The sequence below is a fragment of the Pinus tabuliformis genome, chromosome 7 (assembly GCF_031772625.1).
Source record: "Pinus tabuliformis cultivar Carrire ecotype Pingquan chromosome 7, CPIR1, whole genome shotgun sequence".
Taxonomy (NCBI): Eukaryota; Viridiplantae; Streptophyta; class Pinopsida; order Pinales; family Pinaceae; genus Pinus; species Pinus tabuliformis.
In genome coordinates this window covers 1,281,462,148-1,281,468,615 of record NC_142293.1, presented here as the reverse complement: position 1 = coordinate 1,281,468,615, position 6,468 = coordinate 1,281,462,148, and the positions used below count along the sequence as shown (strand labels likewise).

At 33.1% G+C, this 6,468-nt stretch overlaps 1 pseudogene; it reads right to left on the bottom strand.

Moving 5' to 3' along the window:
• Positions 1-2,599: 2,599 nt before the first annotated feature.
• On the bottom strand, positions 2,600-3,057 carry LOC149252182 (ubiquitin-conjugating enzyme E2 1 pseudogene; annotated as a pseudogene).
• Between the last annotated feature and the right edge of the window lie 3,411 nt (positions 3,058-6,468).

The following is a 6,468-nucleotide window of genomic DNA, read 5'->3' as shown; positions in this document are numbered from 1 at the left end:
AGATTCTTTACAAAGGAGCTCATTTGGATCAACGGAGTGTGGCTTCTGCAAACTAGCACTGGACCCGAGGTCGGCCTAAAACACCTGTTTGCCTTTATTTACAAATTGCATATTCAGAGAAAGATAGAATTTGTTTGGTTTGCTTGTCGCTAGATATCATTAGATACTAGGGAGGTCAGTCTTGTCCGCAAGAACGACTTATCCAGCTGACAGTGTCATTACAACTTATTCCCCATGGATTAATTTATTTCACGTAAACCACATTAGAAAATTAATACATGATTTCTTACATTATAATTCAAAAGTTAGAACAAGGGTATTACAATTTCCTTTTGATCCATCCTCTTTACTATAACACAATAAGATCTACAATTTGATGTGGTGACCATCAAATCAATCATAAGTTCCAACTTAGTGGAGTCCTTGATCACCTCAATATGAAAATTCTAATAACATGAGAGGCTTGTAAATTCGAATGCGAAGGGCAATGTGACAAATGTTCCGACAAGAGGTGACAAATAATTGTTGTGAGCTACAAAAAATAAAAAATGACATGTGCCCTGATCTAGAAATTCAACTAGGTCAACTTGTTATCTGTTGAAGTCATAACATTCAAAATGAAACTACAAATTATGACCTTGAATATGTGTTGGAAATCTTTGAACAATCTCTACAATGTCAAGGGGCCCAAAACTTTATTCATGGAATACTGGACCACAAAAACAATTATGAAAGGCCCAAAAAATAATAAATTTAGGATTAGTCAAACCTTGTTAGAGACACTTCCCAAATGGTTATCTAAATGGCCTAGATGGTTCTCTAGAATCTGTATTAATATCCATTTTCTTCTTGATCACATTAAATATGATATCAAATGTTAAGTGCATCTAAATCATTGCAAAGTTTTGCGTCTCTCTAACACGAGTTAATGTTTTCAATGAAACATTTGATAAATTTATTATTTGATATTTTCCAATTGGATAACATGGTCATATCATTTTGGTGAGTCTAAACATAAAACATATGTAATTTCAATAGAACATCAACTCCCAAACTCACATCCCCAATATTTTTGTGAAGTGTTCAAGAAAATATCTAGTTTGAAACTTCCAGTTTTGAGTCCAAAAGATCTCAAAATTATGATATTCCATAAAAGACCTTGTTAATGGTCAAAGAGATTAGCAAGGCCCAACGGGTAATTTCTAACCCTTGGAATCCATCAACTATGAGTAATTATTGATGGCTTAAAATCCCCTGTAGTATACTCAGTAACTAGTCATGCCCCTTGTGCTATATCTAATATTATTTGTACTGCCCAATCAAATTCATTTGTCTATCCAACTTGCAATCCTCAAAGTAATGCCAATCCATCTCATCATAAAAGCTTGAAAAATATTCTTTGAAGATGGAGTTGCAAGAGGTATAATTAACTCACCCAATAAGCTTGGCTTGTTGGATTTCATTGTTTCATATGGCTATTTCTCAAGTATATATTAACTCTGTGAAAATGAAGAGAAGCTTCCGAGGCACACCTTTTTCACATGCTCGTGGAAACAACTTACATAATGATTTTAAGTTTGGAACAAAAATAAATAGACAAATATATAATGAGTATGAACATATGATTTGCTAACATAATAATGCATATGAAAGGAATTTCAGAAACTGTTAGCTAGTTTACAATTTAAAATTTAAAACTAAACTAATATGCAATGTCTCAATTACTTTCAATCCCAACCATGTGTATCATTATTTTTTAAATGAATTGTATGTTTACCTTTAACAACATTGAAAAGTATAAGGTTGTGCAAAAGTAGACTTTCTATGATTTACAAAAGTAAATGAAGAGAACAACTAGAGAAAGAATAGAAAATCTCTATAGCAAATGCGATAGGATTTTACTTGAGCCCTATGTGATAATCACAAACCCAACATAAAATAATAAGTTATTGGAATTACAATTAGGATTAGAATAGAACTTGGATGTTTTGTAATATAGTTGTTCGAACAAGGTCTTGGCAGGAAGTGCATCTGCAAGATCTGCTTCCAACCCGAAATCATTGGTTTCCTGTTGAGTAGAATAAGAAGATGAAGAAATTTTATTCACTCTATGCTCAGAATAAGATTTCATAAAATCCTCCTTTTTAGAATCATCAACAGTAATCCCCACAATTTATTTATTTATTGTTCCATCAACCATCTAATGAATAAAAAACACATACATTTCTCCTAAGATTGTAGTAGAGTTATTTAGACTCGTGATGAAATTTTTGCGCCGCCTTCTTGTTGAATTCAAAATTGCAGGAATTAGAGATCAAGGCTATCCTAATATTTATTTTTTTAAGAAGACAATAAAACTAGTTATATTTTCCAAAGGATTTTTGAATTCCAACCACTAAAAAAAACAAGGATGTGAAAAACTTGAGTTCCTCTAGATGTGGTAATAGTTCATTTATGTTACTTGTGTAACAACAATACGAAATCAAAAGTTTTAAAAGGCCTTCTCATTGTTCTCTGTGATTTCTTATCAAAAGAACAATGACATTCAACTTATATGTGGCCTACATGCATCTGTTTGTTGACTCATCAATCAACCTTATTAAGATTCAATATATTTGTTGGCAAATCTTCACACTCTCCTATTGTAGGATGATTATCATTCTGATATAGTTGGGCGACTTCAGGATTTGTTGGGCTGGAGGGATTTGGATCCATGAGCAGAGACTGAATTGATGTCAATATTGTACAAACATTATGGAAAGGTGACCAAGCATCCTAGATGATGTCCATGCACAGAGTTCCATCATGATATACATTAGGATGGAAGACATCTAAGGTAAATCACACTCTAGGCGGCTTCTCAAGATAATTTTCCCCAAAAATTTAACTCAACCCAAAAATCCCACCTTCCCAGGGGGTCTCATCAGTACCAAAGATGGAAGCACTCCATACAAAGAGATTCTCTTTAGAGTGAGGACATACACTAAAACCCTCTGGAGGCTCATTCCTAATAGCCTTCAAGTCAGACATCAGCCGAAGTTGTGCATAAGGTTACATTCTCAGAGCCATAACTACGGCTAGGGTTACACCTCTCTATCAAGGAGTGAAATTTTACATATCAATGTGATTTTTCGGTATGGGCTCCCATCATATCTTAGAAAATGGAGCTCTAGTTCACCTTAGTTGCACAAATATATTTTTACAACTAAATCCAGAAAGAGAAAAATGTTGAGCTCGATCAACAAAGAATACAAAGGAAAACGGGTAAATAAGGTACAAAAAAGGATCAAGTGGTGGCCAAGACTCAATCCTGAAACATTCCTCCCACCACTGTGTCTGCCTGATTATATAAGAGAAATCAATAATTCCCCCCAACAATTTGAATGCATTACTTTTTAAATTAATTTTAAAATTATTTAAAATTTTATTTTTTTATAGTATCTTTTAAAATTTATTTTTGTATATTATATTAAGAGTTTTTCTGGGAAAATAGTCCTTTTAACTATTATATTCATGTTTGGTAATTTATTATGTGTATGTCCTTAAATTTTTTAATCAATTTGGATTCATTTTAATCTTTAATATAAATTGAATATGAAGGAATTAAGGTTTTTTTTTAACATTTAGAAAATGTATCATTAAGAGTTATCAATATGAAAAGTGAATTTTCACTTATATATTGGAAAATATGAAATACGTATAATTCTATCAAGTTTAATAAAATATTGAAAGATTAGGATTTTTCTTTTGGATCTCATACTGAAGATCTATTTTAGAAGTTTTAATACAACAAAAATTGAACTCATGATTAGTTATTTTAATTCTACATTCTTGTCAATTGAATCCATCTACCTAAATTTTAACACTGTAGATGAATTCAAAGACCCCTTTGTCACTAAATTTTAATAGTGCATATGGATTTAGAGACAAATTTCTCTCGAAATTTTAACATTGAAGATGGATTCAAAGGGGGTCTCTGAATCCATCTGCAGTGTTAAAACTTAATCAAATGTAACACTTCAATATCAAAATTTCAATTTTCCATCCTCGGAGTGGCACAATTAAAAATGACTATCATAAATGACTAGTTCATATACTTGTTGTACTTGTTAGTTGGTCATATTTTTATTCTTGGGCTATAAGAGTCGTTTATGTTAATCATTTTTCATTTTGTCACTTTTTATCTAGTATATTTTAGACCTATACTAAATTAGTCATTTAAGTTAGTCTATTTTAGTTGGGTCACTTATTATCTAGTCGTATATTTTATCCCTAGACAAAATTAGTCATTTATGTTAGCCATCCTTAGTTGGGTCTCTTAATATTGCTAATTTTTGGTAGTATTTCACTTGGAAAAGGTGCGGTGACTAACTTTTTTAGTCACCTAGTCACTAATTTCACCATTTTCTACTAGTGTTGTAGAAAAGTGTGTTTGAGGTTTGGAGTTCATATTTCTAGTGACAAGTGTAAATATGTTGAGGATGTTGAAATATTCAAGAGGTACAATATATTTTAGCAGTTTGAGGATGTGTTTCCAGTAGACATTCTAGATTTTCCTTCACACAATAATGTATAATTTTCTATCAAATTGGTACCAGGGGCAACACTAGCATTAAAATAACTTTATGGGATGGGCACACTAGTTAGTGGAGTTGAAGTTATAGTTGAAGAAAATGCTTTACAAGGGGTACACTAGGTCAAGTGTATCACCTTAAGGTGCAAAAATTTTGTTCATCAAGAAAAATGATGGTACTCTTAGATTGTGCATTGATTATAGGCAGTTGAACAAGGTGATGATCAAGAAGAGGTATCCATCACTGAGGATTGACAACTTGTTTGATCAGTTGAAGAGAGAAAAAATGTTCTCAAAGATAAATCTATGATCAAGATACCATCAAGTACGCATCAAAGAAGAATACATCTAAAAGACTTCCTTTGGGACTAGGTATGGGCATTATGATTTTGTTTTAGTTCCATTCAGTTTCACTAATGCTCCGACTACTTTTATGTGTTTGATGAATAGTGTGTCGTGTCCTTATCTAGACAATCTTTTTACTGTATTTATTGATGATATCTTGATATGTTCTATGAATGAGGAAGAGCATGTTGAGAATTTAGCAGCAGTGTTGAGATTGCTAAGAGATCATTAGTTGTATGCTAAGCTTAGCAAGTGCAGTTTCTTTCAAACAAAAGTACACTACTTGGGACATGTTGCTTCCAACAATGGCATAGCAATAGACTTGGAAAATATAAAGGCTATCGTGGAGTAGGCAGATCCTAGAAATGTGGAGGAAGTCAGATCATTCATGGGCTTAGAAGGTTACTATAGGAGGTTCATCAGGAACTTCTCATGCATTGCATATCATATTACATCATTATAGACAAAAGGTAAGAATTTGAATGGAAAAAATAGTGTGCAACTAGTTTTCAGTAGTTAAAATGAGTTGTTGATGAATACTCCAGTGTTAAAGATTGCATATCTAGATAAAGGGTTAGTAGTATGTACAAATTCTTACAAGAGAGGGCTTCGTGGAGCCCTTATGTAGGAGGGAGAACTGATATGATATGAGTCTAGAAAACTAAATGAGCATGAGCAGAACTATGTGACTGATGATCTTGAGTTGGAAGTTATTATCCATGCCTTAAATACGTGCAAACATTATCTTCTTTTCAGGAGGTTTATGTTGATGAGCGATCATAGTGGACTAAGATATCCATTTGACTGGCATAATCTAAATGCCAAGCAAGTTATATGGTTGACTACCCTTAGTGAATTTAACTTTGAGATTAGCTACATTAAGGGTAAGGAGAACAATTTTGTGAATTCTCTCAGCGAGAAAGTGTAGTTGAACCATTTTGCAGTAGTGAGCTCCTATGGGATAGATTTACAGGATCACATATTACAGGTAAGACAACATGATGACATGTAGAAGGAGCTTATCCTCAGGTTACAGTAGGGTACAAGTGATTAGGATGTGGATTATCATATTACATTAGATTTCTTGGTGAGATTTAGGAATAGGATCTATGTGTCATATGATAGTACACTTAAGAATCCTATCTTGAGGGAGTTTCAGGTAAACCATATTCAGGTCACCAATGATATCAAAATACATTGATAAAAGTAAATAAGTTCTACTATTGGCTGAGTCTGAAGAAGGAAGTGGCATATTTTGTGGTGAGATATTTGGACTCTCAGTAGGTCAAAGTAGAGTGTAAGCATCTAATTGTGTTACTTCAGTCTATTCCGATTCCAGAGTGGAAATGGAAGGTTATTTCCATGGATTTCATTACAAATCTTCTGAGGACTTCGAGGAAACATCATTTTATCATGGTTTGTGGTAGACAGGTTGAGAAAGGTATCTCACTTGATTCCAGTGAGGACTACCTATTCAGCGAGTGAGATAGCACAGGTCTTCATCCAAGAGATTGTGAGATTGCATGGTGTCTTGAAGAATATTATGTCGG